At 39.9% G+C, this 13,904-nt stretch overlaps 1 pseudogene; it reads left to right on the top strand.

Moving 5' to 3' along the window:
* The first annotated feature begins 5,894 nt into the window (after positions 1 to 5,894).
* On the top strand, positions 5,895 to 7,231 carry LOC101354578 (cyclin-G1 pseudogene; annotated as a pseudogene).
* Positions 7,232 to 13,904: the final 6,673 nt, after the last annotated feature.

Below are 13,904 nucleotides of genomic sequence, written 5' to 3'. Positions count from 1 at the left end.
AGTATGAATGTAGGGTGTGTCTTAAATAAATCTCTTTTCAGATAAAAAAGAGATTAAACAAGAAACAAGAGAGCAGAGATGGGAAAAGACAGTTACCATGCCACATGAAGATCACCAAGGAACTAAGGAATAGAAGCTGAAGAGATAAGAACCCTCCCCCAGAGCTGACAGAGAGAGAAGCCTTTGCCTAGAGCCAGCACCCTGAATTCAGACTTTTTAGCCTCCTAAATGTGAGAAAATAAATTTCTGTTCATTAAAGCCACTCACTTGTGATATTTCTATCATAGCAGCACTAGATAACTAAGACAAATGCCTTAACTCAGTGGCTAAAAGAGAGCTCTGAAGATATTTTTCTTGAGTTTAAACACCATTCTGCCAATTTCTAGCTTTTTGACCTTGGAAGTTTAGTTGACTTCACTAAGCTTCAGTTTCCAATCTGTATTAGCTTCCTGTGACTGCCATAACAAATTACCACAAACTTGGTGGCTTAAATAACAGAAGTTTATTCTCTCACAGTTCTGGAGGCTAGGAGTCCATAACCAAAATGTCAGCAGGGCTGTGCTCTCTCAGGAGGCTCTGGGTGGAGACTACTTCCTTGCCTCTTCTAGTTTCACGTTACTGCCAGCATGCCTTGGTGTTCCTTGGCTTGTGGCCACATCGCTCCAACCTCTACCTCTATTTTCCTATTACCTTCTGTATGTGTGTGAAATCTCTCTCTGACTCTGTCTTACAAGGGCACTTATGACTGGATTTAGGGCCTACCCACAGAAGCTAGGATAATCTCCCTGTGATAGTGAAGATTGTGTGTCAACTTGGCAGGTCCATGATTCTCAGTGTTTTGGCAGTTCTATAAAGTTGTGATCACTTCCGTGCTGAAATCTGATACGTGATCACCCCCATGATGGAATCTGCTGAGTGGTACCAGTGGGGGCGGGGCCTGTGGCAGTTCACTGCCCCTCAGCCTTCAACTCTCCACCCTCCTCTGCCTACTTCCTTCTTGCTCGCCTTGCTGGGGTTTTTGCTTGTTTCAGATCCTGCAGCTGGCTCCTGTTTGTCTGGCCTCCAGTTCTTGGGACTTGGGCTAGCAGCTTACCGGCAGTCTTGCCTGCTGATCTTGAGATTTGTCAGTCTTCACAGCCTGCAACAGCACTGCTGTTCGGCCTGCCAATCTTCGTTTCACCAGCCCCTGCACTACGTGAGTCAGGAGAAGTCTCTTTCCTGCCCCATGGACTTGTGATGTATAGACTTTAAAAGCCATGTGAGCCATTTCCTAGAAACAAATCTCTCTTTATAAGTATATATATAGATGTTTTACAGGTTTTACTTCTCTAGAGAACCCAGCCTAAGATACTACCCATGCCAAGATCATTAATCACATCTGCCAAGATCCTTTTTCCTTATAAGGTAACATTGATAGGTTCCATGGATTAGGACCTGATATCTACCCCATCCTATAAAATGGTGATAATAAAAATACCTATCTCCTGGTCTTGTTGTGATGATAAATGAGAAAATACAGTCAAAATATTTAGCATAGTTCTTGGCACATTGTAAACATCAGTAAGTGTTAGATAATCTTCTCACTCAACTGTAAGCTCTTTGTGAGTAGATACCATATCTGTCTTTGCATACCACTGTATCCCTAGTAAGGAGCCCTAGTGGTGCAGTGGTTAAACACTCTGCTGCTAACTAAAAGGTCAGCAGTTATAATCTACCAGCCACTGTGTGGGAGAAAGATGTGGCAGTCTGCGTCTGTAAAGATTACAGCCTTGGAAACCCTATGGAGCACTCGACGGCAGTGACCAGCATAGTACTATCAACAGTAAACATTTATTGAAAGAAGTATAGTAAAAAGAAATATTTTTCCAAATTTATTGGCCCAAAATGTGACTTGGATGCATCGAATAACGTGGAGCATACGGCAACACTTTGCAGATTGGAGTTTGCAGGATTGTGGACCATGGGAGATAATGACTTTGGGAGGAATGTGAATGGTGTCAAATGGATACTGCATGGTTGGTAGTAGGGGGAGGCCATCTCTAAGTGGCCCAGGGCAGGTTGCTGACCTGGAACAGATCAAGGCAGACACTATCTGATAGCTGATAGAACTGATATTGAGTTCCCATGAGGCACCTTAAGAGATTTTCCAAAATACCTGAATGAGTGAGTTTTTGCTGGGAGCTGAAGGTCATGTGTTAATAGACGGGTAAGATTTTGATAAAGGTCTAACCAGTGCTATGAGCTTGGTGACACTTCAGTTAATGAGGCATATCTGGATCCCAACTTTTTACCTACTTCTGTTTCGTCTGTCCTTTTTTCTCCTCCTCATTTTTGTTTCTAGTACTTCTTCCTTTTGATTGCAGTAATTTCTATTGCTTTTGCCCTCTTTTAGTGGTCTACATTTTTTGTATCCTTTTTAAACTAGGGCAATAAATCCTCAGTCAATGGTCACATCAAGCATTTGGATTGATTAATTTAATCTGCTATTCAAATATGGTTGCAAATTGATATCTCACAGCTACAGCTGTACAAATTAAATACGGATTTAGAAGTCTTCAGGAGCCCTGGAGGCACAGTGGTTAAGAGCTTGGCTGCTAACCAAAAGGTCGGCAGTTAGAATCCACCAGGTGCTCCTTGGAAACCCTATAGGGCTGTTCTACTCTGTCCTGCAGGGTTGCTATGAGTCCAAATTGACTTGACGGCAGTGGGTTTTAGTGGCTACAGAGGGGGTCCTGTTGGAACAGTGGTTAAGCACTCAGCTGCTAACCGAAAGTTTGGCAGTTCAAACTCACCAGCTACTCTGTGGGAGAAAGATGTTGCAGTCTGCTTCTGTAAAGATTACAGCCTTGGAAATCCTATGGGACAGATCTACTCTGTCCTGTAGGGTCACTATGAGTTGGAATTGATTTGAGAGCAACGTGTTTGGTTTTTGGTTTAGTGGCAACAGCCTGAGGGTGACCATATAATTTGCAACCAAACCAGGACACTTCTAAGACTGAAAGAGCACTATTCATAATTACCCTGGGACAGTCTCAGGCAAACTGGGATGAATGGTCACCTTACTTAAAGGTCACAAGTTGCTACTTCATGAAGGGCGTATCTCAGGACACAACTGGCCATGGCTGGGGAGATGAACCTAGAATCAGACCTACCCACTAATTCAGGGAGCAGCCCCAGCCAAAGATGCAGATGAAATGATCAGATTGGCAAGCTAAGCCTAACATCCAAATGGTATAGCAACGTTTCCCAGGCGAGCAGGCTGTCTATGGTAAGAGACCAAGATAAAGGGTTCCTGAGTCCTAATAGGTGAATGGAAAGCAAAAATAGGAAACCAGGCGAGTGATATTTGGCAATAAAAACAGGCATATTATCATAATATGGGCTCAATAAGAACTTTCAAAGGCAGAACCATGTCATTGAAAAATAAACTGGGTTGTCAGGCAAGGAAGGAGCCCTGGTAGTGCAGTGGTTAAGTGCTCACTGCTAATCAAAATGTCAGTGGTTTGAATGAATCCACCAGCCGCTCCACGGAAGACAGATGTGGCAGTCTGCTTCCGTAAAGATTACAACCGTGGAAACCCAATGGGGGCAGTTCTACTCTGTCCTATAGGGTCGCTATGAGTCAGAGTGGACTCGAGGGCAATGGATATTAGGCAAGGAAGAATCTCATGGATTAAATTGAAGCCAAAATAAATGTGGAGCCAACATGGCTACAAATATGTATTGAAGCAGAGCCAGAAAACGTGCTTCATTCTTGCTTTAAATGAGAGATGTTCTTGGGAAATGAGCGCTGGGCTGCCGATGAGGATTGGAGAGGTTTTAGTATGAGGATAAAAATGCACACAGAAGGCTGAACATTTTCTTCCCATTACAATTTTCTCTCCTGCCCTCATGCTTCACAGTGTTTACTTTGTTTTTAGTGCTGCTGTGTGTGTGCATGGATGATCCTTCTCTATGTGTTTCACTTCCACGGCCACTGTCTTGCTATTCTTGTTCTATCTGGGTTTCATTGCCCCTTTTGCTCTACTTACATCTTCCTTCCTACCCCATTTCATCTTCCTCTATCCCTGTTTCCCTTACCTAGAAATAACACAAAATAGAAGTTATTTTTTGTTTGTTGTATTTATTGGATATCATCTTATGTTCCTTGTTCATTTAAAAAAATCAATAAGTAGAATGTTTCTTTCATTCTGTTTAACAAAAAGAACAACAACAAAATACTAAATTGAATTACTTTTAGTTTATGTAGCCTTTAGTTGATTTTTTTTCCTGCTCCTATATATTAGTGGTCCTTTACTGGAGGAAAAAATCTCTCTTTTTTTTATTGGAGTGTTTTAATTCTACAAAGAACTTTATAGTTATTGTCTCTTTTAGCCAATTACTATCTATGTAAAGTCAGGAAGGGCAAATATTAGCATCTTCATTTTACTGACAAAAATTGGAGAACAAAAAGAGTAAACAATGTGTTCCAGATCCAACAGCAACCTTAAAATTGACATCAGAATTCAATGTTCTAAAATATTACTCTAATAATCTAAAAAAAAAATCAAAGTACAGAGATTAGCATAACAAATACCCACTCATCTATTGTCCAGTACCATTGCATCTTAATGTTATGCCAAGTTTGGGTCAGATTTTTCTTTTTCTTTGAAAGAATAAACATTTCAAATGTTTCCTGTATACTCCTTCAGGTTCTCATTTCCTTTCTTCCCTCCCCAGAGGCAACCATTCCTGAATTGAATTTTAATCATTCCCATATATTCTTTTATAATTCTGATACATATGTATTAGTCCCTATACAATATTTAGCACTATTTTGGTATTGAAAAACTTTATATAAATTCATCAAACAGGATGTATCATTTTGAAATTTGCTTTTAATCACCCAAAATCATATTTTTAATTTTTATCTGTGCTGGTACCTTTACTTCAAGTTTATTCATTGTAACTGTACTATAACATTCTTTTGTATGAATATATCATGATTTATACATCCATTTCAGCCCAGACATCTGTCCATTAGATTTAATGGTACACGTTTAAAGTATTGGCATGATTTTATTATAAATTGTAAGGAAAAAGAATTCTATTCATATTATCAACACTAGTAAAATATTTTCTTTTTAAAATACTGTAACAAATAATTTATAACATATAAAATCATATCAGAATTTCTGCTTCATTTTAGCAACAAGGACTTTTTCATAGTTCAATAGTATTTGGTTGTATGAAAATATCATGATTTATTTACTCATTACTGATGGATATATGAATTGTCTCCAGTTTTTGGCTACTAAAAATAAAGCTGCTATAATGGAACTGGAACACTTGGATAACCAAAAATTAAATCTTGATCCTTAACTCAGTCCATACTCAGCGTTAGTTACATATGGATCATGAAAGGTAAAAAAATAAAGCTTTGAGAAACATGGAAAAGTATCTTCATGACTTGGAGTGGGCAAAGATTTCTTAAACAGGACACAAAATGAACTAATAATAAAATAAATAATCGATTATTTAGATTCATTATAATTAAATGTGAAGGATTCCCTGGGTAAGGCAAACAGTTAAGTGCTAGACTACTAGCCAAAAGGTTGGCTGTTCAAACCTATCCAGAAGTACCTTAGAAGACAGGCCTGGTGATCTTCCAAAAGATCAGAACCTTAAAAACCCTGTGGACTGCTCCGAGCTGGTCCTGACTGAGGGCAGTTCTGTCTCGGCGGTGCTGTGGAGACCTCCGCCCAGGACAGCTCCCCCTCCCCGGGCTGCTCTCCTGCTGCCCTGGAGTCCTCTGCCTCGTAGGCCTCGGATCTAATATCGTGGGGTGAGTTGCGAGCAGGCCCGGGGATGGTAATTACCGTAGTTACCGCTGAGGAGCCACAGTCACGATCAAGATGATAGAGGTACTGACAACAGATGCTCAGAAACTGCTACACCAGCCGAATGCCCTTTTGGAACAGGAGTCTAGATGTCAGCCAGAAGTCTGCGGCTTGAGACTAATTGAGTCTGCTCATGATAATGGCCTCAGAATGACTGCAAGGCTAAGGGACTTCGAAGCAAAAGATCTCTTTAGTCTAACTCAGTTCTTTGGCTTTGACACGGAAACATTTTCTCTAGCTGTGAATTTACTGGACAGGTTTCTGTGCAAAATGAAGGTGCAGCCCAAGCACCTTGGTGTGTTGGACAGAGCTGCTTCTATCTGGCCGTAAAATCAGTAGAAGAGAGGAACGTCCCATTGGCAAATGACTTGATCCGAATAAGCCAATGTAGCTTCACTGTTTCAGACTTGATGAGAATGGAAAAGATTGTATTGGAGAAGGTGAGTTGGAAAGTCAAAGCTACTACGGCCTTTCAGTTTCTGCAACTGTATTATTCACTCATGCAAGAGAACTTGCCATTGGAAAGGAGAAACAGTCTTAATTTTGAAAGACTAGAAGCTCAACTTAAGGCATGCTCAACTTAAGGCACTGCAGGATCGTATTTTCTAAAGCAAAGCCTCTGTGTTGGCATTATCTATCATTGCATTGGAGATCCAAGCACAGAAGTGTGAACAATTAACAGAGGGAGTAGAATGTCTTCAGAAACATTCCAAGATAAATGGCAGAGATTTGACCTTCTGGCAAGTATCCAAGTGTTTAACTGAATATTCATCAAGCAAGTGCTCCAAACCAAATGTCCAGAAGTTGAAATGGATTGTTTCTGGGTGAACTGCAAGGCAACTGAAGCACAGTTTCTACAGGATAACCCACCTTCCAACAATTCCTGAAACGGTTCCTTAATCGGATTATTACAGCAACAAAAAACTCTTTGAAGCCGTTTTCTTCAGCCCTAAGCCACGGAGTCCATAGAATTATAATGGATTTTAGCTGTAAAGCCTCAAAACATCACAACTAGATTAGCATTGATGTTCTCAGACTTGGGAAAATTGTGTACTTAACATTATGCTATAGTGGAATTATATTTAGATTTGAATTCATCTGTGAAGCATACAAATCAAAGCTAAGAACATAAATGTGAAACTTTAATGATACCTGAAAAGGTAAACTGTGAAATTTCATTTCTAACATTGATCTAAATTTTTTTATTGGATCAGTGTATTTAGGTGGTATTGAAGTGGTAACCTAGTTAATTTAAACTAAATCATCTTAAATGTGTTTATTAAATCGTTGAGGCATACATCAAAACCATCATTTCACAAATGCACTTTTAAGACATAACAAGGATTACTATCCTAGACAGTATAAACGGTTTCTTGGTACCCATAATGCAAATAATACATAATCCAGATATGTGGACTTCATTTGCTATCTGGCAATTACATTTACATTTGAGAGCATTTTATATAAAGCAAAAATACAGACCTGGCAAGTATGACGTACTCATAAAGTTATCTTTAATATTTTTTTTCTAGTAAACAGGAAATATTTGTACCCATGATAAAAATTTTTATATAGAATCTACTGCCTCAGTCTAGTCTGTTTTTATAAAACTGCCATTGCCTCTAATTTAGAATTTTGCTTAAAAGGGACAGAGTATACTTTCATTAAATGCCCTACTGTGCCAAAATAAAGTCTTAAGAAAATTTAAGTGGGCACCTTAATAATTCTAAGGTAGCTGAGGTAGTATTTCAGATTTTCCATGTAAAGTCAGTGAACGTAAGTTCTACAACATTAAGGCTTTGTAAATGGTTACTCAGTGCATTGTGTAGCCTGAGACCATCCAGAATGATTTTAACCAATTCGGATTTACTTTTGACATCATGTTATGGATATTTATGGATAAATACGCACTGAAAAATAAGCCAAAGAACCATAGTGTATCTTATATTTGACTTTTGTGAACTATGTTTTGTGGATAACATTTCCGTTTTCCCAAACAGCTGATAACATTTCAATATTTTGAATACATCAGTGTTAATTTTGAGTTGGCAGAGGTGACCTAACAAACTACCATTATGTTTTGGTAGTAAGGAATATACCTTTCAATAAAGTTATTGAAATGAAAAAAAAAAAACCAAAAAAAAAAAAAACAACAACAACAACCCTGTGGAGTAGTTCTACTCTGTAAACACGAGGTTGTCATGAGTTGGAATCAAATCCATGCCAAGCAACAACAGAGCATACTTAAATGTGAGGACATTCAGTGGTTCAATGGTGCAATTCTCACCTTACATGCAGGAGACCTGGATTTAATCCCTGGCCAATGCATCTGATGCATAGCCACCACCTATCAGTGGAGGCTTGCTTGTTGCTGTGATGCTAAATAGGTTTCAGCAGAGCTTCCAGACTAAGACATGCTAGGAAAAAAGAACTGCAAACTACTTCTGAAAAATTAGCCTATGAAAAGCATATGGATCACAACGGTGAGATCCCCAATTGATCACAGGTATAACACAGGACAAGGGTGGGGTTTTGTTTCATTCCATTTTGCATGGAGTTGCCATAAGTTGGGGCCAACGTGAGCAAAAATAACAACAACAACAAAAAATACTTGTTCATCAACAGATACTAAGATAGTGAAAGGCAAACCACAGAGTGGGGAAAACACTTGTATCTATAAAAGGACTTACTTCCAGAATACAAAAACAATTCCTGCAAATCTATAAGAAAAAGGTAGGCAATCCTATTCAAAACAAACAAAGACAAAAAGGTTTGAACAGATACTTTACAAAAGAGAATATCCAAACGGCCAACAATCATATGAAAAGGTGACTACATTAGTAGACACAGGGAAATGCAAATTAAAATCTCAGTGAGATACCAACACCCACCAGGGTGGCTAAAACAAAACAGAAAAATACAAAAGCTGAAGATGGCATGGACACAAAAGCTGTTGTTAAAGATGTGGAGCAACTGGAACTCTCTTACGTTAGGTATATATTGGTATAATTATGTTGGAAATGCCTTAGCAGTGTCTACAAAAGCTGAACATCACATTAACCATTTGCACCACTTAGGTACTCCAGACATACACACTCCATCTTATTTCATTATCTCCTTAGGTTTGTTTTTCTTCCTTAAGGAAAAGATAAAATCTCTGCTTTGCAAATTCTGTGCTACCTTGGGTACTGTGGAGCTGCTTTGCAGGAGTAATTGGCTTATAGCTTTTTGCCTTTTGCCTATTAATATGAGATTTCTTCTCCAGAACTGGCAAAGTAGTGGGGACCATACTTTTTTTTTTTTTTTTTTTAAGGAGGTTATAGCTTGAGTCTATGGTCGCATACCTTCTATGCTTTTCTTTCATTAGAGATCTAGGGAGATCTTCTCAGATTAGAAAGGTATTGTCTATAGGATAGAAAAGATTTGTTCTTCATAATATTGATTTTGATCAAAAGAAGGAAATAATCAAATAAATTAGTCATTCCCATTGCTGTCAAGTTGATTCCAACTCATAGTGACCCTATAGGACAGAGTAGAACCGCCCCATAGGTTTTCCAACGCTGTAATCTTTACAGAAAGACTGCCATGTCTTTCCCTTATGGAGCAGCTGGTGGGTTCAAACTGACGACCTTTTGGTTAGCAGCCGAGTGCTTAACCACTGTGCCACCAGGGATCCTAATATTAGTCATTACTCATTGAAAATTTAATGTGGAAGCTGATCTTGTATAATCTCAGTAATTTCAATATCTTCTGTAAATTATGCACATTGAAACAATTGTTAGCGCTTTCAAGGTGCTCAACCAGCTGAAAATCTGCTATCTGAATGTACATAAACTTTGAGATATGTGTTTACTTTATCTGTTACAACTAGCTGTCATGACTTACTGTCATAATAGAAATAACATTTTTCCTTCAGTTAATTGTTGGGTGCTATTGAAGACTGTTTATTTACTTGAACTATAACAAAGAGACAAACATACCCCTTTTATCTGTACCACTGTCTTATAGATTCTGGTAGAAGGATAGTCCTATGTGATTTCTTAGGCCCTATTTTGTCAGTAGCTGGACATAATGATTTCATAAATCGGTTGTTAATCCTCATCTCCTGGAATTGTAATGGCCATGCAAGTGCACAGCAATTCAGATGCTTTTGGTGGAAAAACAGTGTAACACCTTTGTTAATATTTTAAACCTGGCCTAACTGAGGAGCAAACATTTGAACATATTAGAGGACTTCTCCAATCCATGCCCTCCCTTCTCTTACCCGCCCCCCCAATAAAACAAATAGGATTTTAGAGCTTGGTATCTGTTCTTCGTTCATGACAAAGCATAACTGAATATCACAACACATTCTGCCCTGGCTTCATCTGTACTGTAAGATAATAAATTTGTGTTAAGTCACTAAGTGGGTGATAATTTGTTATTGCAGTAGTACAAAACTAATACAGTGGCCACAATGGACCAGGATCAGACTCCTCCCCCATATTCCAGGTTCCCTATAGGTTCTTCAAAGTTTTTGTTTTGCCATAACGGGCAATGCACACACACACACACACACACACACACACACACACACAAAAGCCCAACTGGGATCAAAGATCTTATTATTCAAATGACTGGTGTTTAGAATCAGATCTAATTTTATTAAAGAAAAATAAGCAATGTTTGTCAACATGTTATTATGACTCATGCATATCTCACTGTGCATGATTACTTTGATTCATTGTCTATAACCAAGTTCTCCATGACTTATTTATATATATGATAGTATCTATCATATGAAGATCCCAAGGGTTGAACCCTTATTTCCTTAAAATTTGTCCATATTTCAAATTTTACCCATGTGTATTTGTAAGAAATATATGACTAATTACAATGCTGAGATATCTAATAGGAGTATCCATAACCTTAAAGGCAGAAAGTTCTCATGATCTGCTGTACAATTGCTATAAAAAAAAAACCCCAAACCCTCTGCCATCAAGTCGAATCTGACTCATAGTGACCCTAAAGGACAGAGTAGAACTGTCTCATAGGGTTTCCAAGGCTATAAATCTTTACAGAAGCAGACTGCCATATCTTTCTATTGCAGAGTGGCTGGTGGATTTGAAACACCAACCTTTTGGTTAGCAGCCGAGCATTTAACCACTGTGCCCCAGGGCTCCTTGTACAACTGGTATAGAGTGTTTGAAATGGAAAAACAGGAAGGGCAATTTGAGGAACTGTTTGAATTTCTGGGAGAGAGAGGGGGCAGTCTTTTCAAAGGCACATCTGGAGGCTATTGGAAAACATAAGGCTTTCACAAGAGCAGAATAAAAATAGTTCATCCTTCTACCAGGGAGAGAGAATTATTATTTTTTCTTCTAGAAGTAAGCAGTGTGGCATTCTGCAGAGTGGGAAGGTGGAGAGGCAGAGAGAGAAAGAAAAAAAGACACGGAGGCACAGATAACAAAACGAGCATATGTTTTGTGATTTTTCAGGAGTGTTTTGAATTGGATAACTTCAGTTCAGGGGACGACAAAGGGTCATGAAACAAGTGTATAACTAACATGCATTGTGTATCTGAAGAAGACATTTAGCCCAGAGAGAAAGTGACCCAGTGAGTGAGTCAGGACAAACTCAGACCATGTATGGGAAGACAAAGAAATGTCATGAGTAAGACTTAGACATGGTGTATGTACCTAATGATAGTAACTAAGGGGAAAACCAGATCATAGGGACAAAGTCCTAAAGATTACGAAACAGCAGTAAGATTTTTTTAGACTTTGGTATTATGGATGACTATTTTCTCCCCTTTTCAAGTGTTCTGAAAGTGATCGTACGATTTTTAAAATTAAGAAGTCTATTGAGAAAAACATCTTTCAGAAGTCACCCGTCCTATTCCTCTGCCTCCTTCTTCCCTCCATAATGAAGTCTTAACAGCCAGTTATCAAACTGCTGAATCTCCTTTTCCCGGGTTGCCATATGGAGCCTTTTATGGAGAGAGGCTCATTGCAACAGACTCAGACTACACCGCGGAGACCCACAGAGTCCTCTCTGTGGACATTCTCAGATGCTTATTGGCATGTGGCGCCAAATCTGCCTAGGCATTTGCAAATATCCAAGCTGTTCTTCCCATTGTCAAATGTCTGGTGGAATGATGAGATAGAGGAAAGCAATGCATACTTTGGACAGCAATAAATGCAAATCTCTGTGGGTTGGTGCTACCCACCCAGGATGCAGAGCAGGAACAGTAGGGAAATTTTAACTCATTTGAAAAACTGAAGCCCTTCCCGGCTGATTGATATTTGAGTGCGCAGCTAGAGGGGATGGTGCAGCAGGTCAGGTAAACTTGAAGAGCTTATGAACACAGAAAGTTCCTGCTGCCTTTATGCCCCTTTTCTTCCTGAGTCAACATTTGTTTGTTCCCGGTGACTTTAGGGGTAGAGAGAACCCAGCACTAGAAAGTTATCATATAGATGATGTTAGGCTTTAGGCGCCCAGAATCGCAGGCCTTCTGAGTGAGCAAATGAGTAAGGCAACCTATTTTTATCTATGATTATCTCTTTTTATTCGATTCAATGTCCAACAGTGGTTTGATGGTTGGCGTGAGACATTTTTTTGTCTTGGGGAGCCATTGTGCTATGTCCAGCTGTAACAAAATTTAGCAGCCTCTCCAAGGGTGGTGCTAAAAATGCTGGCGTGGAGGCATCTCATTTCCCCATTTAACTTCACAAGGGGGAAGGAAAATCAAGATCAACAGCCCAAGGCTGATTACTATAAGATGGAGGTCAGACACACTCCTTTTTCCAAACTTTTTACCAGTTCTGACACCAGCTGTCTCTCCCACAGCACTCTCTACTCCTCCGCTGGGTTTGATAATTCATTGCAGTGGACACACAGAATTCACAGACAATACTCATGATTATGGGGTTTACTATGGAAGTAACAATTACAAAAAACAACAGTTACAATTTAGGGTTAGAAACAACTCAGGATACAGTTCTTTGGTCAGGACAGCCTGTTCTCAGCTGTGTCCACAGGCAGACCTCTCTCTGGCCCTTGGCCTCTCGGCCTGGCTTCTGCCCGGCTAGGGCAAGTGTCACAAAGCTCTTTAGCTCCTCTTATAAGTGCCCAGAGGCACCCCACTTTGCCATTAAGCCTCAGCCTGAAGGCCCTCATCTCTCTAGTTCTGTGGGTCTGCGTGCCTAGCTCTACCGACAAGTGCCCAGGAGCACCCACTCCGCTAGCAAGCCTCTTGCTTGAAGGCACTCAACTTTCTCACTCTGTGGGCTGGGAACTCACTGCGCTGTCTCCTGCCAGTCTCCTCGTTCTGCTGCCTCTACTGCCACTGTTTCTTTGCGGCTGCTTTTCATCATCTAGCGGTCTCCGATGTTACAGCTCTCTCTCTCTGTCTCCTGGGCCTAGGAGGTTCTCAGTGCAGGGATCCTGGGTCCAAAGGATATGCTCAACTCCTAGCTCCTCTCTCTTGCTGGTAATGATATCATACCTTGCTCTGGGATTGGCTGTCTTTTTTAAGCCTAGTAGGATGGCAAAACTGACCAATCCCCTCATTAGGGTTTCATATACTTTATTTACATGATCCCACCCCCATAAGGGTGCCATGTACCTTAATGCATTATTAGAAAGCTGCCCAGTCCTCTTAGTGGGCCACAAGCACCTTATTTGCATAGTCTCACCCAATCATTTGGTGGGAGTTAAAAGACCATGGCTAGAAAGGCCATATAAAAGCGATCTATCACACTACAGGTGGTGAGAAAGCTGTGAGAGAATAAGGTTCTTTTTTCCCCTTCATTCCATTTGATGCTAACGAAAAAGGTGGGCAGTTCAAATCCACCAGCCGCTCCTTGGTAACCCTATGGGGCAGTTCTACTCTATGCTATACGGTCACTATGAGTTGGAATCGACTCTACAGCAGTGGTTTTTTGTTTGTTTTGTTTTGTCCTTACCCTTAGTGGGGAGGGTGTTTCTTCAGCATAATAACACATCAAAGTTGTGCTATGTGAGGCAACCTGTATCAAACAAGAG

Source organism: Trichechus manatus, unplaced genomic scaffold, assembly GCF_000243295.1.
Source record: "Trichechus manatus latirostris isolate Lorelei unplaced genomic scaffold, TriManLat1.0 scaffold00029, whole genome shotgun sequence".
In the NCBI taxonomy this organism is placed as follows: Eukaryota; Metazoa; Chordata; class Mammalia; order Sirenia; family Trichechidae; genus Trichechus; species Trichechus manatus.
The sequence above is the reverse complement of the archived record's forward strand: the minus strand, read 5'-3'. Positions and strand labels throughout refer to the sequence as shown.